At 66.2% G+C, this 23,835-nt stretch overlaps 1 pseudogene; it reads left to right on the top strand.

Annotated features, from left to right (window-relative positions):
• Nucleotides 1–185: 185 nt before the first annotated feature.
• Nucleotides 186–23,673, top strand: LOC106492320 (plasma membrane calcium-transporting ATPase 3-like; annotated as a pseudogene).
• Nucleotides 23,674–23,835: the final 162 nt, after the last annotated feature.

Genomic DNA, 23,835 nt, shown 5'->3' with positions numbered 1-23,835 from the left:
TTAATGGGAGCGCTGGGGGGCCTGGGCGTGACTGGTGGCACTGGGGGAACCGTGGTGCCGCCGCCGCCCCCAGGTGTAGCCCGGGCTCGGGGGGCGGCAGCCCCTGACCCCCCCCCCGCCCCCCCCCGGTGCCCGTCCATGGCCTGGGCCCCCCGCGGGGGTGCGCGACCAGCGAGGGGGGGCCCCCCGGCATGACCCCCCCCGGCCCCCGCCGCCGCCACCACCGCCACCGCCGCCGTCACCGCTGAGCAGGTGAGACCCCCCCCATGGTGTCCCCGTGTCCCCAATGCTGTCCCCAAGCCGTGTCCCGTGTCCCCAAGTCATGTCCCCACCGCCAGCCCTGTGTCCCCAATGCTGTCCCCAAGCCGTGTCCCGTGTCCCCAAGCCATGTCCCCACCGCCAACCCTGTGTCCCCAATGCTGTCCCCAAGCCGCGTCCCGTGTCCCCAAGCCGCGTCCCATGTCCCCACCACCAACCCCATGTCCTCAGTGCTGATCCCAAGCCATGTCCCATGTCCCCAAGCCATGTTCCCACCACCACCCCTGTGTCCCCAATGATGTCCCCAAGCCACATCCCATGTCCCCACCACCAACCCCATATCCTCAGTGCTGATCCCAAGCTACGTCCCATGTCACCAAGCCGCGTCCCATGTCCCCACCACCAATCCCATGTCCCTGGCACTCTCCCCAAGCCATGTCCCGTGTCCCCACCGCCAACCCTGTGTCCCCAATGCTGTCCCCAAGCCGCGTCCCGTGTCCCCAATCGGTGTCCCATGTCCCTACCAGCAGCCCCACATCCCCAGTGTTGTCCCCAAACCATGTCCCGTGTCCCCACCACCAAACTCACATCCCCAGCGCTGTCCCCAAACCATGTCCCGTGTCCCCACCACCAACCTCACATCCCCAGCGCTGTCCCCAAGCCATGTCCCATGTCTACAATGGTGTCCTCAAGCTGTCCCTGTGTCCCTAGTGCTGTCCCCAAGCCATGTCCCATGTCCCCAAGCCATGTCCCATGTCCCCACCGCCGACCCCACTTTCTCAACACTGTCCCCAAGCCGTGTCCCATGTCCCCACCACTGACCCCATGTTCTCAGCGCTGTTCCCAAGCCGTGTCCCGTGTCCCCACCACCCACCCCACGTCCCCAGCAATGTCCCCAAGCCGTGTCCCCGTCGCCGCAGGCTGCCGCCGCCATGGGGGACCTGGCCAACAGCGCGGGGGACGCCGGGGCCCGGGGCCGGCGGGAGCCCTGCCCCGGGGGGGGGTTCGGCTGCACCCTGCCGGAGCTGCGGGCGCTCATGGAGCTGCGCGGCGCCGAGGCCCTGCTCAAGGTCCAGGAGGCCTACGGGGACGTCCACGGGCTCTGCCGCCGCCTCAAGACCTCCCCCACCGAAGGTACGGGCCGGGGGGCCCCGGTGTCCGGGTGGGGACCCCCCTCAGGGACCTCCGTGTCCCCCCAGGGACCCAAGTATCCGGGTGGGGACACCGCCAGTGACCTCCACGTCCCCCCAGAGACCCTGGTGTCCGGGCGGGGACCCCCCCAGGGACCTCCGTGTCCCCCAGAGACCCTGGTGTCCGGGCGGGGACCCCCCCCAGGGACCTCCGTGTCCCCCCAGGGACCCAAATATCGGGGTGGGGACCCCCCCAGGGACCTCCGTGTCCCCCAGAGACCCTGGTGTCCGGGCGGGGACCCCCCCCAGGGACCTCCGTGTCCCCCCAGGGACCCAAATATCGGGGCGGGGACACCCCCAGGGACCCCTGTGTCCCCCCCAGGGACCCCGTTGTCTGGGCGGGACCCCCCCAGGGACCTCCGTGTCCCCCAGGGACCCTGGCGTCCGGGTGGGGACCCCCCCAGGGACCTCCATGTCCCCCAGGGACCCAAGTATCCGGGTGGGGACACCGCCAGGGACCTCCACGTCCCCCCAGAGACCCAGGTGTCCAGGTGGGGACCCCTCCAGGGACCTCAGTGTCCCCCAGGGACCCAAGTATCCGGGTGGGGACACCCCCAGGGACCTCCATGTCCCCCAGGGACCCTGGTGTCCAGGTGGGGACACCCCCAGGGACCTCCGTGTCCCCCCCAGGGACCCAAGTATCCGGGTGGGGACCCCCCCAGGGACCTCCATGTCCCCCAGGGACCCCAGCGTCCAGGCGGGGACCCCCCCAGGGACCTCCGTGTCCCCCAGGGACCCCGGCATCCGGGTGGGGACCCCCCCAGGGACCTCCGTGTCCCCCCCAGGGACCCAGGCGTCCGGGCGCGTGGGGCAGGGGTGCAGGCGTGGCGGGGACGGGGGTGGGGGTGCGCGCTGGGGGGACCCAGGCGTCCGGGTGCGCCCCCCCGCTCCCCAGGGCTGGCGGAGGGGGCGGCGGAGCTGGAGCGGCGCCGCCAGGTCTTCGGCCAGAACTGGATCCCCCCGAAGCGCCCCAAGACCTTCGCGGAGCTGGTGTGGGAGGCGCTGCAGGACGTCACCCTCATCATCCTCGAGGTGGCCGCCGTCGTCTCCCTGGGGCTCTCCTTCTACGCCCCCCCCGGCGGTGACACCGAAGGTGGGGGGACATCGGGGGCTAGGGGGGATGCATCGAAGGTGGCGGGGGGACCCTGGGTGCTGCTCCTCTCTTCCATGTCCCCATCCCACCATGTCCTTGGTGTCCCCATCTTCTGGTTGCTGTCTGTGCCACCACCCTGTCCCCGTTCCTCGGTCTCATCCCTTCCCCACGTCCCCATCCCACCATGGACCTGGTGTCCCCATCCCACCATGTCTTTGGTGTCCCCATCCTCTGGTCTTCCCCCGTGTCCCCATCCCTCAGTCTTGTCCCATCCCCATGTCCCCATCCTGCCACGTTCTCTGTGTTCCAGTGCCTTGGTCTCTTCCCGTCCTTGTGTCCCCATCCTCATGCCACCGTGTCCTTGGTGTCCCCATCCTCTGGTCTCCCCCCGTGTCTCCATCCCACCAGGTCCCCCATGTTCCCGTCCCTCAGTCTTGTCCCATCCTGCCATGTCTCCTGTGTCCCAATCACTTGGCGTCATCCCATCTCCGTGTTCCCATCCCACCGTGTCCTTTGTGTCCCCATTTTCTGGTTTCTACCTGTGCCACCACCATGTCCCCATTCCTCAGTCTCATCCCTTCCCCACGTCCCCATCCCACCATGGACTTGGTGTCCCCATCCTCTGGTCTCCCCCCATGTCCCTGTCCCACCATGTCCCCCGTGTCCCCGTCCCTCAGTCTTGTCCCATCCTGCCATGTCTCCTGTGTCCCAATCCCTTGGTCTTGTCCCACCTCCATGTCCCCATCCCACCATGTCCTTTGTGTTCCCCTCCCTTAGTTTTGCCTCATCCCCATGTCCCCATTTCACCTTATCCCACATGTCCCTGTCCCATCCCATTCCTGTGTCCCTGTCCTCCAGTCTCTACCTGTCCCCATGTCCCCTGTGTCCCCATCCCTCGATCTCAGCCCGTCCCTGTGTCCCCATCTCACCCTCTCTCCGTGTTCCCCACGTCCTCTTCTCTCTCCCTGCATCCCCAGTCTCATTCTCTCCCTATGTCCCCCATGTCCTCGTCCCCACCGCGTCCCCTGGTCTCACCCCACTTCCACATCCCACCTTGCCTCCGTCTCCCCCCGCGTCCCCCTTCTGGGCTGACGGCGTCCCCCGCGTCCCCACAGCCTGCGGCCACGTGTCGGGGGGCGCGGAGGACGAGGGCGAGGCGGAGGCGGGCTGGATCGAGGGGGCGGCCATCCTGCTCTCGGTGGCCTGCGTGGTCCTCGTCACCGCCTTCAACGACTGGAGCAAGGAGCGCCAGTTCCGGGGGCTGCAGAGCCGCATCGAGCAGGAGCAGCGCTTCTCCGTCGTGCGCCACGGCCGCCAGCTCCAGGTGCCCGTGGCCGAGCTCGTGGTGGGCGACGTGGCCCAGGTCAAGTACGGTGAGTCGCTGCCCCGACGCCGGGGCGGATGGGCGCGCCGGGGCTGCGTCCTCCTCGGCGGCCCTGACGCCAGGGTGGACGGGCACCTCAGGGTGACCCCTCCCTCCTTCCCTCCCTCTCAGGTGACCTGCTCCCGGCTGACGGCGTCCTCATCCAAGGCAACGACCTGAAGATCGACGAGAGCGCGCTGACGGGGGAGTCCGACCACGTCCGCAAGGCGGTCGACAAGGACCCCATGCTGCTCTCGGGTGAGCCAGGGAAGCGGGCCCAGGAGTCCGGGCAGCCCGGAGGCCCGGCTGTGACCCTTCTCTGTCCCCCCACCCCTCCCCGCTCCGCGCAGGCACCCACGTCATGGAAGGCTCGGGGAAGATGGTGGTGACGGCCGTGGGGGTCAACTCGCAGAGCGGCATCATCTTCACCCTGCTGGGCGCCGGTGGGGAGGAGGAGGAGAAGAAGGAGAAGAAAGGTAGGTCTCCTGTCCCTCCGTCTATCCCCGCGTCCGTCCCTCCGTCCGTCCCCGTGTCATCCCTCCGTCCCCGTCGTGTGTGGCCTCCCCTCTCGGCTCTGTCCCCTGGGGTCCCATGTGGCCGGCTGAGCCGGAGCAACTCTGGATGGAGCCAAGACCCTCCTCCAGCCCGGAGCAGCTCCCGTCTGCGTTGGCTGTGGCCACCCAGGCTGGATCCTCTCCAATGCAGAGTAGAACCGAGACCTTTGACAAGTCCGAGTTGACTCCGGATTGACCTTGGTTGGGCTTCAGAGACCCATCCTGCTCCTGTCCCAATCCAGAGTGACTCCAGGTTGAGTCTAGATTAACCTGAGATGGACTCCAGGCATCTATGCCGGTGCTGTCCCAATCCGGATTGACTCCACGTTGACTTTGGATTGATCTTGGTTGGGCTTCAGACATTCATCCTGGTCTTGTCCCAATCCGGAGTGACTCCAGGTTGAGTCTAGATTGACCTGAGATGGATTCCAGGCACCTATGCCGGTCCTGTCCCAATCTGGATTAACTCCACGTTGACTTTGGATTGATCTTGGTTGGGCTTCAGACATTCATCCTGGTCTTGTCCCAATCCGGAGTGACTCCAGATTGAGTCTAGATTGACCTGAGATGGACTCCAGGCACCCATGCCGGTCCTGTCCCAATCCGGATTGACTCCACATTGACTTTGGATTGATCTCGATTGGTCTTCAGACACCCATCCGGGTCCCATCCCAAACCGGAGTGACTCTAGGTTGACTCCAAATGAGCTGAGGTCATCCAGGTGTGATCACCTTCAATCTGGAATGACTCCGGAGTGACTCCAGATGGGCTCTGGCCACCCAACCGGGATCTTCTCCAGCGTGGAGTCACTCCAGGTGGGTCTCAAGTGTCCAGCCCTGACCAGCTTCAGTTCAGAGTGATTCTGGATCAAGTCTGGGGAGACCTGAGACCTTCATGCAGTCCGGAGTGACTCCAGAGTGACTCGGACACCTGGGCCTGAGTTGCTCCTGTCCGGAGCGACTCCGCGTTGGCTCTGGCTTGACTCCAGGTGAGCTCTGGCCACCCAACGCCGCTCTCCTTAATCCGAACGGGCTCTAGGCGCTCAGGCCTGCCCCATCTCAGTCCGGAGCAACTCCACATTGACTCCGGCTTGACTCCTTTTCTCTGGCCGCCTGGCCTGGATCACCTCAATCTGGAGTGACTCTGGATGGAGCCCAGACCTTCCTCCAGCCTTGACTCATCCTCCTTGAGGTTGACTCCAGGTTGACTTGAGGCAGATCTGAGGTTGCAGGGAGGTGTGGGTGGGTTATGGGAGCCGGATCGACTCCGGATGAGCCTCCATGATCCGGAGTGACTCCGGATGAGACCCCGGCCCGAGTGGAAAAGGAAGTGGGAGAGGGGGGGAGGCCCCGATCCCCATCCTCCCCCGTCGTGTCTCGTCCTGTCTGATGTCGGCGTCGTCCGTCCTTCTGCCGCAGGGAAACCGCAGGACGGGGCCGTGGAAAACATCCAGAACAAAGGTACGCCCGGACGCCTGGGTCCCCGGGGTGGGGGTGGGGGGCGATTGGGGTGCGCGGGGCGGAGCCCGCCCGGACGCCTGGGTCCCCGAGGTCGGGGGTGGAGCGGAGCCCACCCGGACGCCGGGGCCCTGCGCCGACGGGTCCGTGTGGGTGTCCGCAGCCAAGAAGCAGGATGGGGCGGTGGCCATGGAGATGCAGCCGCTGAAGAGTGCCGAGGGGGGGGACGTGGACGAGCGGGAGCGGAAGCGGAGCAGCGGCCCCAAGAAGGAGAAGTCGGTGCTGCAGGGCAAACTCACCAAGCTGGCCGTGCAGATCGGCAAGGCAGGTGGGCGGCCCGGACGCCTGGGTCCTCCCCCCCCCTCCCTGGGGCAAGTGGGGAGGCGAGATCTTCTCGGCAGAGGGTTCCCCGAATCCCCTGGATGCCTGGGACCCTTGGTGGGGGGATCCCCAGGTCCCGTGGAGGCCGGAGACCCTGGTGAAGGGATCTCCCGGTGCTTTGCGGAGGGGGCGCCGGGTTCCCCGGACGCCCGGGTCCCCCGGCGGGCGCCTGAGGGCGCGCTGTGCGGCAGGGCTGGTGATGTCGGCGGTGACGGTGATCATCCTGGTGCTGTACTTCGTCATCGAGACCTTCGTGGTGGAGGGCCGGGCCTGGCTGGCCGAGTGCACCCCCGTCTACGTCCAGTACTGGGTCAAGTTCTTCATCATCGGCGTCACCGTCCTCGTGGTGGCCGTCCCCGAGGGGCTGCCGCTGGCCGTCACCATCTCCCTCGCCTACTCCGTCAAGGTCAGTCCCTGCTGACCCCCATCCTGCCGTGTGTCTCCTGCCGCCTCTCTGCTTCTCCGTCTATTCCTCTGTCCTCCGAGCTCATCCATCCATCCGTCTAATCCTCCATCTGTCTGTTCTCTGAGCTCATCCGTCCGTCCATCTCTCCATCCCTCCATCTGTCCGTTCTCTGGGCTTGTCTGTCTGTCTGTCCATTTTTCCGTCCCTCTGACCGTCCATCCATCTATTCCTCAATCCTTTTCTGTCCTCCAAGTTTGTCCATCTTCATTTTTCCATCTGTCTCTTCTCCAAGCTCATCTGTCCATCCATCCATTTCTCTATCCTTTTGCTTGTCCATTCTCCAAGCTTGTCTGTCTATCCATCTCTCCATCTGTCTGTCCTCCGAGATCATCCATCCATCCGTCTATTTCTCCATCTGCCTGTCCTCTGAGCTTGGCTGTTTATCTGTCTGTTCCTCCATCACTCTGACTGTCCGTCCATCTATTTTTCCATTCTTTTGTCTTTTCTCCAAGCTCATCCATTCATCCATCCATCTCTCCGTTCCTCTGACTGTCCATCCGCTTGCTCCTCCATCCTTTTGTCCATCCTGCAAGCTCATCTGTCCATCCATCTCTTCATCCATCCGTGTATTTCTCCGTTCTTCTGTTCATCCTCTGAGCTCGTCTGTTCATTCAATGTTCCTCCATCCCTCCGTCTGTCCGTCCATCTATTCCTCCATCCTTCCGTCCCCCCCAACCCCAGAAAATGATGCGGGACAACAACCTGGTGCGGCACCTGGACGCCTGCGAGACCATGGGCAACGCCACGGCCATCTGCTCCGACAAGACGGGGACGCTCACCACCAACCGCATGACGGTGGTGCAGGCCTTCGTGGGCGACACGCACTTCCGCGCCGCCCCCGACCCCGCCAGCATCGCCCCCCGCACCCTCGACCTCCTCGTCCAGGCCATCGCCATCAACAGCGCCTACACCACCAAGATCCTGGTGAGCCGGGGACGTTGAGACCCCCTGCGGGGGGGGGGGGGTTTGATACCCTTTGGGGGGGCCCTTGAGACCCCTCAGAGACCTTTGGGGGCGGCTTGAGACCCTTGAGGTGGCCCTTGAGACCCCTTAAGGGGGTTTGATACCCCTTGGGAGGGTTTGAGACTCTTCCGGGTGGCCCTTGAGACCCCCTCCAAGGGCTCTTGAGACACTTGGGGTTCTTGAGACCCCTGAGGGGCCCCTTGAGACCCCTTTGGGGGGGCTTTGAGACCCCTTAGAGGGCCCTTGAGACCCTCAGGGGCCCCTTGAGACCCACTGAAGGGGGGCTGATATCCCCTTGTGGGGCTCTTGAGACCCTTCAGAGACATTTGGATGGGCTTGAGACCCTTGAGGTTGCCCTTGAGACCCCTCTGGGTGGCCCTTGACACCCTCAAGGGTGTCTTGAGACCCCTTGGGTGGCCCTAGAGACTCTCCAGGGTGCCTTGAGACCCCTTGGATGGCCCTAGAGACTCTCAAGGATGCCTTGAGACCCTCAAGAGCCCCTTGGGATGCCCTTGAGACCCCTTGGGATGCCCTTGAGACCCCTTGGGTGGCCCTTGAGACCCCTTGGGTGGCCCTTGAGACCCCTTGGGTGGCCCTTGAGACCCTCAAGAGCCCCTTGGGATGCCATTGAGACCCTTTGAGATGCCCTCAAGAGCCCCTTGGGTGGCCCTTGAGACCCTTGGAGAGGCTCTGAGACCCTTTGGAGGTCCCTTATGACCCTCTGGGTGAGGTTGAGACCCCCGGGGAGGGCTTGTGACCCCCAGAGGGGGCAGTGAGACCACCCCGTACCACCCCTATCTGCCACCTCTACCTGCCGTCTGCCCCTAACGGCCCTTCTGTCCCCCCCCCCCACCAGCCCCCCGAATCGGCCGGGGGGCTGCCGCGGCAGGTGGGCAACAAGACGGAGTGCGCGCTGCTGGGGCTGGTGCTGGCGCTGCGGCGGGACTACGAGGCCGTGCGGGCCCAGGTGCCCGAGGAGCGGCTCTACAAGGTCTACACCTTCAACTCGGTGCGCAAGTCCATGAGCACCGTCACCCGCCTGCCCGCCGGCGGCTTCCGCCTCTACAGCAAGGGCGCCTCCGAAATCCTCCTGCGCAAGTGAGTCGCGACCCCGTGGGGCACCCTGGGGACACCGCGGGGATAGGGACGCTTGGGGATCCCCCCAGGCAAGGGTCTCCAAGAGCCTCCTGTGCAGGTCCTGGCACCCCAAAATCACCCCCAGGACACCCCTGGGGATCTTGCAGAGATGGGGACACCATGCAAGGGGGCTCCAAGAGCCTCCTGTGCAGGTGAGGTGGGTCCTGGCACCCCAAAACCATCCCTGGGGACACCACGGGGATGGGGACGCTTGGGGATCCCCCAGGCAAGGGCTTCCAAGAGCCTCCTGTGCAGGTCCTGGCACCCCAAAATCGCCCCCAGGACACCCCTGGGGACCCTGTGGAGATGGGGACACCATGCCAAGGGGGTTTCAGGAGCCTCCTGTGCAGGTGAGGGTACCCCAAAGCCACCTCTGGGGACCCCATGGGGATGGGGACACTTAGGAACCCCCTAGGAAAGGTCCTCCAAGAGCCCCCTGAGCAGGTGAGGGGGGTCCCCAGCACCCCAAAACCACCTCTGGGGACACCATGGGGATGGGGACACTCAGGAACCCCCTAGGAAAGGTCCTCCAAGAGCCCCCTGAGCAGGTGAGGGGGGTCCCCAGCACCCCAAAACCACCTGTGGGGACCCCACGGGGATGGGAACACTCAGCGACACCCCAGCAAAGGCCTCCAAGAGCCTCCTGAGCAGGTCTTGGCACCCCAAAATCACCCCCAGGACGCCCCTGGAGGCCCTGCAGAGATGGGGACACCATGCAAGGGGGCTCCAGGAGCCTCCTGTGCAGGCGAGGTGGGTCTTGGCACCCCAAAACCATCCCTGGGGACACCACGGGGATGGGGACGCTTGGGGACCCCCCAGCAAAGGTCTCCAAGAGCCTCCTGAGCAGGTGAGGGGGGTCCTGGCACCCCAAAATCACCCCCAGGGCACCCCTGGGGACCCTGCAGAGATGGGGACACCATGCAAGGGGGCTCCAGGAGCCTCCTGTGCAGGCGAGGTGGGTCCTGGCACCCCAAAACCATCCCTGGGGACACCACGGGGATGGGGACGCTTGGGGATCCCCTAGGCGAGGGCCTCCGAGAGCCTCCTGTGCAGGTCCTGGCACCCCAAGATCGCCCCTAGGACACTCCTGGAGACCCTGCAGGGATGGGGACACCATGCAAGGGGGCTCCAAGAGCCTCCTCTGCAGGTGAGAGGGGTCCTGGCACCCCAAAACCATCCCTGGGGACACCACGGGGATGGGAACACTTGGGGACACCCCAGCAATGGTCTCAAAGAGCCTCCTGAGCAGGTGAGGGGGGTCCTGGCACCCCAAAATCGCCCCCAGGACACCCCTGGGGACCCTGCAGGGATGGGGACACCATGCAAGGGGGCTCCAAGAGCCTCCTGTGCAGGTCCTGGCACCCCAAAATCGCCCCTAGGACACCCCTGGAGACCCTGCAGGGATGGGGACACCATGCAAGGGGGCTCTAAGAGCCGCCTGTGCAGGTGAGGGCACCCCAAAGCCACCTCTGGGGACCCCATGGGGATGGGGACACTTAGGAACCTCCTAGGAAAGGTCCTCCAAGAGCCCCCTGAGCAGGTGAGGGGGGGTCCTGGCACCCCAAAACCACCTCTGGGGACACCATGGGGATGGGGACACTTAGGAACCCCCTAGGCAAGGGCCTCCAAGAGCCTCCTGAGCAGGCGAGGGGAGTCCCCAGCACCCCAAAGCCACCTCTGGGGACCCCATGGGGATGGGGACACTCAGGAACCCCCTAGGAAAGGTCCTCCAAGAGCCCCCTGAGCAGGTGAGGGGGGGTCCTGGCACCCCAAAACCACCTCTGGGGACCCCATGGGGATGGAGATACCCTGCAAGGAGCCTCCTGAGGAGGTGCAAGAGGCAGAGGAGGTCCCGTTCCCCCCCCCCCGAAAGTGCCCCGGGGTGCCGGTGGCGGGTGCTGATGGCCCACCGGGGCCGGGTGTTGTCCCCCCCCCCCCCATCACCAGGTGCTGCTCCATCCTGGGGGGCGGCGGGGAGGCGCGGGCCTTCGGGCCGCGGGACCGGGAGGACGTGGTGCGCAAGGTGGTGGAGCCCATGGCGGCGGCGGGGCTGCGCACCCTCGTGCTGGCCTTCCGCGACTTCCCGGCGGTCCCCGAGCCCCCCTGGGAGGACGAGGCCGCCGTGGTGGGCGAGCTCACCTGCATCGCCGTGGTGGGCATCGAGGACCCCGTGCGCCCCGAGGTGCGGGGGGGGGGGGACACGGGGGACGTTGGGGACACGGGGGATGCAGGGCACATGGTGGACATGGGGACCCAGGGCATGTGGGGGGGATGTGGGGGACGTTGGGGACATTGGGGACACAAGGGATGGGGGGACATGGTGGACATGGGGACCCAGGGCACGTGGGGGGGATGTGGGGGACATTGGGGACACGGGGCATGTTGGGGAGATATGGGGGACATTGGAGACATGGGAGATGTTGGGGACATGGGAATACGGGACATGGGGAGACACTGGGGACATGGACGTTGGGGACATGGGGCACATTGGGGAGATATGGGGGACGTTGGGGACATGGAGATATGGGGGACGTGGGGATGCAGGGCACGGGGGGGATATGGAGGACATTGGGGACACGGGGCACGTTGGGGAGATATGGGGGACATTGGGGACATGGAGAAATGGGGGACATTGGGGAGATATGGAGGACGTTGGGGACATGGAGAAATAGGGGATGTTGGGGAGATATGGGGGCTGTTGGGGACATGGAGATATGGGGGACGTTGGGAAGATATGGGGCATGTTGGAGGAGACATGGGTCCCATTGGGAAAATATGGGGGACATTGGGGACATGGGGCACATTGGGGACATGGAGATATGGGAACGTTGGGGAGATATGGGGGATGTTGGGGAGATACGGGGGACATTGGGGACATGGAGATACGGGGGACGTTGGGGAGATATGGGGGACATTGGGGACATGGAGATACGGGGCACGTCGGAGGGGACACGGGGGCCGCGGGCGACGCTGGGGACACGGGGCACGCCGGCGCAGGTGCCCGAGGCCATCCGCAAGTGCCAGCGCGCCGGGATCACCGTGCGGATGGTGACGGGGGACAACCTGAACACGGCGCGGGCCATCGCGGCCAAGTGCGGCATCCTGCCGGCCGGCGAGGACTGGCTCTGCCTGGAGGGCAAGGAGTTCAACCGGCGCATCCGCAACGAGAAGGGCGAGGTGGGCCGGGGCACTGGGAGGCACTGGGAGGCACTGGGAGGGGGAGGAATCCAACTGGCACATCCGCAACGAGAAGGGCGAGGTGGGCCGGGGCGCTGGGAGGCACTGGGAGGCACTGGGAGGGGGAGGAATCCAACCGGCACATCCGCAACGAGAAGGGCGAGGTGGGCCAGGGCGCTGGGAGGCACTGGGAGGCACTGGGAGGCACTGGGAGGGGGAGGAGTTCAACCAGTTTATCTGCAATGAGATGGAAAAGGTGAGATGGACTGGTGGGAACTGGGAGGGACTGGGAGGGAAGGCATTTCGCCAGTATATCTGCCATGAGAAGGAAGAAGTGAGATGGGGGGACTGGGAGGGCCTGGGGGGAACAGGACTAGGTACTGGGATAGACTGGGAGGGAACAGGGATGGGTACTGGGATGGACTGGGGGGAAGGAGTTTAACCAGTTTATCTGTAATGAGAAGGGAGAGGTGGGATGGAGGGACTGGGGGGAACTGGGATGGACTGGAGGGGAATGGGGGGCACTGGGAGGGACTGGGGGACACTGGGACAGGGCACTGGGAGGAACTGGGGGACACTGGGACGGGGCACTGGGAAGAACTGGGATGAGGAGGAAGGACTTCATCTGGCCCATCCGCAACGCACAGGGCAAGGGGATACTGGGAGGGCACTGGGAGGGACTGGGGGACACTGGGATGGGACACTAGGAGGAACTGGGATGGGGGACATGGATGGGGCACTGGGAGGAACTGGGTGACCCTGGGATGGGGCACTGGGAGGAACTGGGATGAGGAGGAAGGACTTCACCTGGCCCATCCGCGACACGCAGGGCGAGGGGATACTGGGAGGGCACTGGGAGGAGCTGGGGGCCCCAGACCCCCATCCGTGGGGCCCGCCGTGCGCCCGGGGGGGCTGCCCCACAGCGGGAGGGGGCAGCAGGGCCCGGCGGGGGGCTGAGCCGCCCCCCTGCGCCCCCCCCAGATCGAGCAGGAGCGTCTCGACAAGGTCTGGCCCAAGCTGCGGGTCCTGGCGCGCTCGTCGCCCACCGACAAGCACACCCTGGTCAAAGGTGGGGGCGCGGGGGGGTATTTGGGGGGCGCAGGGGGGTATTTGGGGTGCCGGGGGGTATTTGGGGTGCTGGGGGGTATCTAGGGGGGTGCGGAGGGGGGGTATTTGGCATGCAGAGCGGGTACCTGGGGGTTGCACGGGGGCATTTGGGGTGCAAAGGGGGGGTATCTGGGGGTCGCAATGGGGTGTTTGGGGTGTGGGGGGATTTGGGGGGTGTTTGGGGGGTGCAGGGGGGTATTTGGGGTGCCGGGGGGTATCTAGGGGGTGCGGAGGGGGGGTATTTGGCATGCAAAGCGGGTACCTGGGGGTTGCATGGGGGCATTTGGGGTGCAAGGGGGGTATCTGGGGGTCGCAATGGGGTGTTTGGGGTGTGGGAGGGATTTGTGGAGTATCTGGGGGGCATTTGGGGGGTGCAGGGGGTATTTAGGGGGTGCAGGGAAGGGTTTGGGATGCCAAGCGAGTACCTGGGGGTTGCACAGGGGCATTTGGGGTGCAAGGGGGGTATCTTCTGGTTCTGGGGGGCTATTTGGGGTGCTGGGGGATTTGTGGGGTATTTGGGGTGCAAGGTGGGTATCAAGGGGGTTGCAAGGGGGTATTTGGGGTGCAGGGGAGTATCTAATGGGTGCAGGGGGGCATTTGTGGGGTATTTGGGGTGCAAGGGAGGTGTCTAGGGGGTATTTGGGGGGATAATTGAGGTGCAAGGTGGGTATTTGGGCTGCGGGGGGGTTGTGGGGTGTCGGAGGGGTGTTTGGGGGGTTCTGGAGGTTTTGGGGGCGCAGGGGTGGCTGGAGGGGGTGCGAGGCATTGGGGGTAGCTGTTTTGGGGTGCTGTGGGGAGGGGGGTGCGCGGGGTCCCCACCGCCCCCCCCCCCGTCCCCAGGGATCATCGACAGCACCATCGGGGACCAGCGCCAGGTGGTGGCCGTCACCGGGGACGGCACCAACGACGGCCCCGCGCTCAAGAAGGCCGACGTGGGCTTCGCCATGGTAACGACCCCCCCCAAAACGGGGCCGCGGGGACCCCCGAATCCCTCCCCCCCTCGATCCCCCCCATGGCAGGGCCACGGGCACCCCAAATCCTCCGTCCTTGGAGGACCCCCTTGTTCCTGTCCCATTTTTCCAGGTTGCCTCCATCCCCATCTCGGGGACCCCCAGCTTCTCCCATCCCCATCTCGGGGGACCCTCAAACCCCCAAATTCCCTCCATCCCCATCTCAGGGACCCCAAACTTCTCCCATCCCCATCTTGGGGGACCCTCAGACCCCCAAATTCCCTCCATTCCCATCTTGGGGGACCCTCAGACCCCCAAATTCCCTCCATCCCCATCTCGGGGACCCCCAACTTCTCCCATCCCCATCTCGGGGGACCCTCAGACCCCCAAATTCCCTCCATCCCCATCTCGGGGACCCCCAACTTCTCCCATCCCCATCTTGGGGGACCCTCAGACCCCCAAATTCCCTCCATCCTCATCTTGGGGACCCCCAGCTTCTCCCATCCCCACCTCAGGGGACCCCCAGAGCCCCCCCCCCACCCTCTGTCCCCACCTCAGGTCCCCTGAGGACCCCCATTTCTGCCTCAGGGGACCTTGGGGACCTCCGTGCCCACCTCAGGGGTCCTCCCACTGTCCCCATCTTGGGGTCACCCCCTTGGGACCCCATTTCTCCTTTCGGGGGTGCCCCACAGCCTCGGGAGGGGGGGGGCCCCCGCGGTGACGCCCGGCTCCCCAGGGCATCGCGGGGACGGACGTGGCGAAGGAGGCGTCCGACATCATCCTGACGGACGACAACTTCTCGAGCATCGTCAAGGCGGTGATGTGGGGCCGCAACGTCTACGACAGCATCTCCAAGTTCCTCCAGTTCCAGCTCACCGTCAACGTGGTGGCCGTCGTCGTGGCCTTCACCGGGGCCTGCATCACCCAGGTGGGGCGCGGGGACAGGCCTGAGGGTCGTGGGGTGGATGGAGTGAAGGACGACTTGGAGGGAAGGACAGCTTGGATGGGGAGGACGGCTTGGATGGAGAGAAGGACGGCTTGGATGGAGAGATGGATGGAGAGATGGATGAAGGCATGGATGAGTTGACCGGTGGATGCTTGGATGGAGAGATGAACAGGTTGTGGGGTGGATGGAGAGGTGGGTGGACAGATGGATGAAGGCATTGATGAGTTGACCGGTGGATGCTTGGATGGAGAGATGAACAGATTGTGGGGTGGATGGAGAGGTGGGTGGACAGATGGATGAAGGCATGGATGAGTTGACCAGTGGATGCTTGGATGGAGAGATGAACAGGTCATGGGGTGGATGGAGAGATGGGTGGGTGGGTTGGCAGATGGAGAGATGGATGATGTTGGCAGGTGGGAGGATGGACTGAGGGGTGGATGGGGGGATGGACGAGTGCGTGGAGAGACAGATGGGTTGGATGGATGGAGGAATGGATGAGCAGATGGAGGGACAAACAGGGATGGGGCTTGTGGAGGGACAGAGAGACAGACGGATGGGTTAGTGGCTGGGTGGACGGACAAACGGATGGAGAGAGCAGTGGGTTGGCAGATGGATGGACAGAGAGATGGACGGAGAAGCTGGCGGGTGGTGGTGGAGGCCTGGAGCAGGAGGGCCTCGGGGGGACGGAGCGGTGGACGCCGTCCCTGTCCCCCGCGCAGGACTCGCCCCTGAAGGCCGTGCAGATGCTCTGGGTCAACCTCATCATGGACACCTTCGCCTCGCTGGCGCTGGCCACCGAGCCGCCCACGGAGGCCCTGCTGCTGCGGAAACCCTACGGGCGCAACAAGCCCCTCATCTCCCGCACCATGATGAAGAACATCCTGGGCCACGCCGCCTACCAGCTCATCATCATCTTCACCCTCCTCTTCGTCGGTACGTCGAGACGGCCGCGCCAGGGAAAGGACGTGCCGTGGGGAAGGAGGCCCCACAGCGCGTGGTCTCCAACCCAGGAAGGACCCGTGGGCCTTGTCCTGCTTGGGGTGGGGGTGGAGGGGGAACATATCGCCATGGCCGTGTCCCCAAGGGGGTGCCGCGTCCCGTGGCTGGCTGGGGGGTGTCCCCCGTCCCCCCCACCGGCTGACGTGGCCCCGGCCCCCGCGGCAGGGGAGGTCTTCTTCGACATCGACAGCGGGCGCAACGCCCCCCTGCACTCGCCGCCCTCGGAGCACTACACCATCATCTTCAACACCTTCGTCATGATGCAGCTCTTCAACGAGATCAACGCCCGCAAGATCCACGGCGAGAGGAACGTCTTTGACGGCATCTTCGCCAACCCCATCTTCTGCTCCATCGTCCTGGGCACCTTCGCCATCCAGGTGGGCCACGGCAAGCTCTGGGGGACCGGGGGGACCCGGGGGGAAGCCCAGACACCCTGTTGGGGGGGGACCTGTGGGGGCACCCGTGGGGACCCCGTCGTCTTCTCCATCGTCCTGGTCACCTTTGCCATCCAGTTGGGCCAAGGGAAGGTCAGGGGGACCCATGGGGACCCCCAGACATGGAGGGGACCTATGGGGACCACAGCTCTCCATGGAGATCCCATTGTCTTCTCCATCGTCCTGGGCGCCTTCGTCATCCAGGTGGGCCATGGGGAGGTCTGAGGAACCCATAGGGACCCCCAGACACAGAGGGGGTCCACGGGGACCTCCAGGGACCCCCCAGACATGGAGGGGACCTGTGGGGACCTCCAGACATGGAGGAGATCTACAGAGACCACAGCTCTCCATGGAGATCCCGTTGTCTTCTCCATCGTCCTGGGCGCCTTCGTCATCCAGGTGGGCCGTGGGGAGGTCTGGGGGAACCCGTAGGGACCCACAGAGACCCCCGGACACGGAGGGGATCCATGGGGACCTCAGGGACCCCCAAGACACAGAGGGGACCCGTGGGGACCCCCAGACATGGAGGGGACCTGTGGGGACCTCCAGACATGGAGGAGATCTACAGAGACCACAGCTCTCCATGGAGACCCCGTTGTCTTCTCCATCGTCCTGGGCGCCTTCGTCATCCAGGTGGGCCGTGGGGAGGTCTGGGGGAACCCGTAGGGACCCACAGGGACCCCTGGACACGGAGGGGATCCATGGGGACCCGTGGGGACCCCCAAGACACAGAGGGGACCCGTGGGGACCCCCAGACATGGAGGGGACCTTTGGGGACCACAGCTCTCCATGGAGACCCCGTTGTCTTCTCCATCGTCCCGGGCGCCTTCGTCATCCAGGTGGGCCGTGGGGAGAACTTGGGGGGAGGCTGGGGGGACCCATGGGTCACCCCGACGCGGAGGGGGTCCCGCAGGGGCCCCACGGGGACGCTCGGACACGGAGGGGACCCACGGGGACCCCATCTTCTTCTCCATCATCCTGGGCGCCTTCGCCATCCAGGTGGGCCACGGGGGGGGGGGCCATGCGGACCCTCCCCAACTTCTGGCACCCTATAGGGACCCCCCAGCACCCATAGGGACCCCCGTCTCCTCCCCATGGGCCCCCCCCCCCAGCTGCCTATGGGGACCTCACGGGGACCCTGTCACCCCATGGGGACCTCCAGCTCCCTATATGGGTCCCTCTTGTCCCATGAGGACCCTCTGGAGATGCCCAGCTCCCCATGGGGACCCCCAGGACCTCCAGGGACCCCCAACTCCCCATGGGGACCCCCATGGACCCCCAGCTCCCCATGGGGACGCCCAGGACCCATGGGGACGCCCAGCTCCCCACATATCACCCCACAGGGACCCTACGGGACCCCCCCAGCACCCACAGGGACCTTGTGGGACCCCCCCCAACACCCATGGGGACCTCCAGCTCCCCACATAGTGCCCCATAAGTACCCTATGGGGACCCTCAGCTCCCCACGTACTGCCCCATAGGGTCGCTATGGGACCCTACAGGACCCCCTCAGCACCCATGGGGACCCCCCAGCTCCCCACATATCACCCCACAGGGACCCTACGGGACCCCCCAATGCCCATGGGGGCCCCATGGGGACCCCCAGCACCCAGGGGGACCCCCAAGTCCCCATGTATCGCCCCACAGGGACTCAATAGAGGACCCCCAGGACCCACGGGGACCCAATGGGACCCCCCCCCCAGCACCCAGGGGACCCCCAGCTCCCCACATATCGCCCCACAAGGACCCTATGGGACCCCCAGCTCCCCACGGGGACCCCATGGAGCCCCCCAGCACCCATAGGGACCCCCATCTCCCCACATCTCCCCCCATGAGGACCCTAGAGGACCCCCAGGGACCCCCATCTCCCCACATCTCCCCCACGAGGACCCTACAGGACCCCCCCAGCACCCCTAGGGACCCCCATCTCCCCACATCTCCCCCCACGAGGACCCTACAGGACCCCCCCAGCACCCCTAGGGACCCCCATCTCCCCACATCTCCCCCCACGAGGACCCTACAGGACCCCCCCAGCACCCCTAGGGACCCCCATCTCCCCACATCTCCCCCCACGAGGACCCTACAGGACCCCCCCAGCACCCATAGGGACCCCCATCTCCCCACATCTCCCCCCACGAGGACCCTAGAGGACCCCCCCAGCACCCCTAGGGACCCCCATCTCCCCACATCTCCCCCCAAGGACCCTAGAGGACCCCCAGCTCCCCCCAGGGACCCCCAGCTCCCCACATCCCTCCACCGAGGACCCTAGAGGACCCCCAGGGACCCCCATCTCCCCACATCTCCCCCCACGAGGACCCTACAGGACCCCCCCAGCACCCATAGGGACCCCCATCTCCCCACATCTCCCCCCATGAGGACCCTACAGGACCCCCCCAGCACCCCTAGGGACCCCCATCTCCCCACATCTCCCCCCCAAGGACCCTAGAGGACCCCCAGCTCCCCCCAGGGACCCCCAGCTCCCCACATCCCTCCACCGAGGACCCTAGAGGACCCCCAGGGACCCCCCATCTCCCCACATCTCCCCCCACGAGGACCCTACAGGACCCCCCCCAGCACCCATAGGGACCCCCATCTCCCCACATCTCCCGCCCACGAGGACCCTACAGGACCCCCCCAGCACCCCCAGGGACCCCCATCTCCCCACATCTCCCCCCACGAGGACCCTAGAGGACCCCCAGCTCCCCCCAGGGACCCCCGTCTCCCCACATCTCCCCCCACGAGGACCCTAGAGGACCCCCAGCTCCCCCCAGGGACCCCGTCCCCCCCCCAGGAGCAGTGGCGGGGGGGCCGGGACCCCTCTGACCCCCCCGGCGGTGTCCATGCCCCCCAGATCGTCATCGTGCAGTTCGGGGGGAAGCCGTTCAGCTGCTCCCCCCTCAGCGCCGAGCAGTGGCTGTGGTGCCTCTTCGTGGGGGTCGGCGAGCTCGTCTGGGGGCAGGTGCGTAACGGGGGGCCCTGGCGTCCGGGCACCCCCAAAACCCCCCATCCCAGGGACCCTGGCATCTGGGCACCCCAAAATCCCCCTATACAGGGGACCTCAGCGTCTGGGCACCCCAACCCCCCCCTATAGTGGGGACCCCAGTGTCTGGGCACCCCAAAATCCCCCCATATGGGGGACTCCAGTGTCCAGGTACCCTGAACCCCCCCTATATGGGGGACCTAGGTGTCCAGGCACCCCAAAACTCCCCTATACCACGGAGCCAGGTGTCTGGGCACCCCCAAACCCTCCTATACTTGGGACTCAGGTGTCTGGGCACCCCAAAACCCCCCCATACCAGGGACCCAGGTGTCCAGGCACCCCAAAATCCCCCCATACCAGGGACCCAGGCATCCAGGTACCCCCAAATCCCCCTATACTGGGGACCCAACTGTCCAGGGCCCCCCAAATCCCCCCATACCAGGGACCCAGGCATCCAGGCCCCCCAAAATCCCCCCATACCAGGGACCCAGGTGTCCGGGGACCCCCACCCCAAGGGGGGGGGGGGGGCTGCCCCATTAACCCCCCCGGTGCCTGACCCCGTGAACCCTATGGGGCTGTTAACCCCGTAACCTCGTTATCCCCATCAACCACCTCGTTATCCCCCTTCCCCTCCTTCGGGGCTGCCCCGGGGGCTGGTTTTTGGGGGGGGGGGCAGCAGCTCATCAAGGACACGGTGGTTAACGCGGGGGGGGGGGGGCGGGGGGCTCGTTGGGGGGCAGGTGATGGCCTGGGTGCCGGGCGGCCGGCTGCGGTGCCCCGGGGCGGTGGCGGGGCCGGCGCCCCCCCGAGCCGGCGGGGGCCGACGAGGAGGAGGAGATCGACCTCGCCGAGCGGGAGCTGCGCCGCGGCCAGGTGCTCTGGGTGCGCGGCCTCAACCGCATCCAGACCCAGGTGGGCCGACCCCCGACCCCTGACCCCCCCTGACCCTTCACCCCTGACCCTGTGGATCTCCCTGACCCCCCTGACCCTTCACCCCTGACCCTTTGGACCCCCCCGACCCAACCTCAGACCTTATAGAACGCCCCGACCCTTCACCCCTGGCCCTAGGGACCCCCCTGACCCTTCACCCCTGACCCTGTGGATCTCCCTGACCCCCTGACCCTTCACCCCTGACCTTTTGCCCCCCCCCCTTTGACCTTATGGAACTCCCTGAGCCTTCACCTTTGACCCGATGGACCTCTCTGACCCTGACCTCTGACCCTATGGACACTCCTGGTCCTTCACCTTTGACCCTAGGGACCCCCTGACCCAATCTGATTTTTCACCTTTGACCCTAGGGTCAGCCCTCACCCTTCACCTCTGACCCTAGGGACACCCCTGACCCTTGATCTCCGACCCTTTGGACACCTGACCCCCAACCCTCCCCCCTGACCCCGGACCCCTGACCCCAGGGTCCCTCCTGACCCCTTCACCCTGACCTCTGACCGTAGGCCCCCGACCCCCAACCCTGCCCCCAGGGACCCCCCAACCCTATGGGCCCCCCCAGCGCTCCCCCTTCCCCCCCCACAGAGCCCCCATTTTGCCCCCCACACCAGGGACCCCCCGTTTCACCCCCAGGACCCCTGTTTTTTGCCCCAGCTTCCCCCATTTTTTGCTCCAGGACCCCCTGTTTCACCCCCAGGACCCCCCCATTTTTGCCCGAGCCCTCTGTTTTCACCCCCAGGACCCCTGTTTTTGCCCCAGCTTCCCCCATTTTTGCCCCAGAACCCCTTGTTTCACCCCCAGGACCCCCGTTTTTGCCCCGAGCCCCCCGTTTTCACCCCCAGGACCCCCTGTTTTTGCCCCAGCTTCCCCCATTTTTGCCCCAGAACCCCTGTTTCACCTCCAGGACCCCCTGTTTTTGCCCCGAGCCCCGTTTCACTCCCGAGCCCCCCGTTTTTTCCCCCAGGACACCTCGTTTTTGCTCCCTGGCCCCTCCTTTTTGCCCCGAGACCCCCGTTTTTGCCCCTGGCGCCCTGTTTTTTCCCCAGGACACCCCATTTTTGCCCCTGGCCCCTCATTTTTGCCCCAAGCCCCCCATTTTTGCCCCAAGCCTCCTGTTTTTCCCCCAGGACATCTTGTTTTTGCCCCCAGCCCCCTGTTTTTGCCCCCAGCGCCCCATTTTTTCCCCCAGGACACCTCATTTCTGCCCCGAGCGACCTGTTTTTGCCCTGAGCCCCCTGTTTTTGCCCCCAGGACCCCCCCATTTTTGCCCCTGGCGCCCCATTTTTGCCCCCAGCCCCCTGTTTTTGCCCCCAGAATCCCCGTTTTTTCCCCAGGACACCTCGTTTTTGCCCCAGCGCCCCATTTTTTCCCCCAGGACACCCCATTTTTGCCCCTGCCCCCCGTTTTTGCCCCCAGAATCCCCGTTTTTGCCCCCGGTGCCCCATTTTGCCCCCAGGACACCTCATTTTGCCCCCAGAATCCCTGTTTTTGCCCCCGGTGCCCCACTTTTGCCCCCAGGACCCCCCACTTTTGCCCCCAGACCCCCCACTTTTGCCCCCGGGACACCCCTTTTTTGCCCCCGGGACACCTCGTTTTTGCCCCCAGGACACCTCGTTTTTGCCCCCAGGATCCCCGTTTTTTCCCCCAGGATCCCCGTTTTTTGCCCCCGGCACCCTGTTTTTGCCCCCAGAATCCCTGTTTTTGCCCCCGGAACCCCGTTTTTTGCCCCAGGACACCTCGTTTTTTCCCCCAGGATCCCCGTTTTTGCCCCCGGCGCCCCGATTTTGCCCCAGGCCCCCCCGTTTTTGCCCCGCCGCCGCGCGGCCCGCTCACGTGTCTCTCTCTCCCGCAGATGGCCGTAGTCGGCACCTTCAAGAGAAGCGGCTCCTTTCAGGGGGCCGCGCGGCGCCGCTCGTCCCGTCCTCAGCCACCTGCAGGAGGGGGGCACCGGCGCCCCCGGGACCCCCGCCCGTGAGTCCCCCCCCGGGGACCCCCAAATCCCCCCCCCCCGGATCCCTCTAGGTGCTCCCCAAACCCTCCAGGGACCCCATAGGGACATTCAGGAACACCCCGCCACAGACCCCCAACCCCCCCCCCGGGACCCCCACCCATGAGCTCCCCCCCCAGGGACCCCCAACCCCCCCCGGGACCCCACAGGGATCCCCAAAGCCCCCCTGGATCCCTCTAGGTGCTCCCCAAACCCTCCAGGGACCCCTATAGGGACCCTCAGGACCCCCCCCAAAACCCCAGGGACCCCCCATCTGAGTCCCCCCCCAGGGACCTACCAGGGACCCCCAACCCCCCCCCAAGGGACCCCATAGGGACCCTAAAACCCCCCGGACCCCTCTAGGGACCCCCAAGACCTCCAGGGACCCCCCCACCCCAAGCTCCCCAGGACCCCCAAGGACTCCCCAACTCCCCCCCCCCAGGACCCCCCCCCAGGGATCCCCTCAAAGCCCCTGGGAACCTCCAGCCCTGATCCCCCCCCCCCACAACCAGGGACCCCCATAGGGACCCCCTGAACCCCAGGGACCCCCCAGGACCCCCACAGAGACCCCCCCAACCCCCCCTGAACCCCAGGGACCCCAAAGGGACCCCCCTAGACCCTCAGGGACCCCCCCCAATCCCCCCCCCCGGGCCACCCCCCAGCTCTGCTCCTCTGTGGGGGGGCCCATTCCCTGACCCCCCCTTCCCCCCTCCCCATAACCCCCTTTCCTCCCCCCATCCTCCCTCCCCCCCCCACTTCCCTTCTTCCCCCCTCCCTTTCCCTGGGGGGGGGCACCCGGACGCCTGGGCCCCTTGGAGGTGGGGGGGGGAAATGGGGGGCACCCGGACGCCTGGGCCCCTTGGAGGTGGGGGGGGGAAATGGGGGGCACCCGGACGCCTGGGCCCCTTGGAGGTGGGGGGGGGGAAATGGGGGGCACCCGGACGCCTGGGTCCCTTGGAGGTGGGGGGGGGGATGGGGGGGCACCCGGACGCCTGGGTCCTTGGAGGTGGGGGGGGGGTGATGGGGGGCACCCGGACGCCTGGGTCCCTTGGAGGTGTGGGGGGGAAATGGGGGGCACCCGGATGCCTGGGCCCCCCCGGGGGGGGGGGGGGAATGGGGGGCACCCGGACGCCTGGGTCCCCGCTGACCCCCGTGTCGTGTCCCCCCCCCCCCCCAGATGCGGGTGGTGAAGGCCTTCCGTAGCTCGCTGGCGGGGACCCCCCCGCGCCCCGAGCCCCGGCCGGGCCCCCCCCTTCGGGCCCCCCCCCGAGCTGCTCTTCGGCGACACCCGCGACATCCCCCCTCATCGACGACACCGACGCCGAGAGCGAGGCCCCCCCCAACCGCAACAACAACCACCCGCTCGGACGCCGGGGCCCCCCCCCGCCTCCACAGCCTGGAGACCTCGCTCTAACGCCGGACGCCTGGGCCCTTCTTTCCCCCCCCCA

Source organism: Apteryx mantelli, chromosome 41, assembly GCF_036417845.1.
Source record: "Apteryx mantelli isolate bAptMan1 chromosome 41, bAptMan1.hap1, whole genome shotgun sequence".
In the NCBI taxonomy this organism is placed as follows: domain Eukaryota; kingdom Metazoa; phylum Chordata; class Aves; order Apterygiformes; family Apterygidae; genus Apteryx; species Apteryx mantelli.
This window is presented reverse-complemented; position numbering and strand designations above follow the sequence as displayed.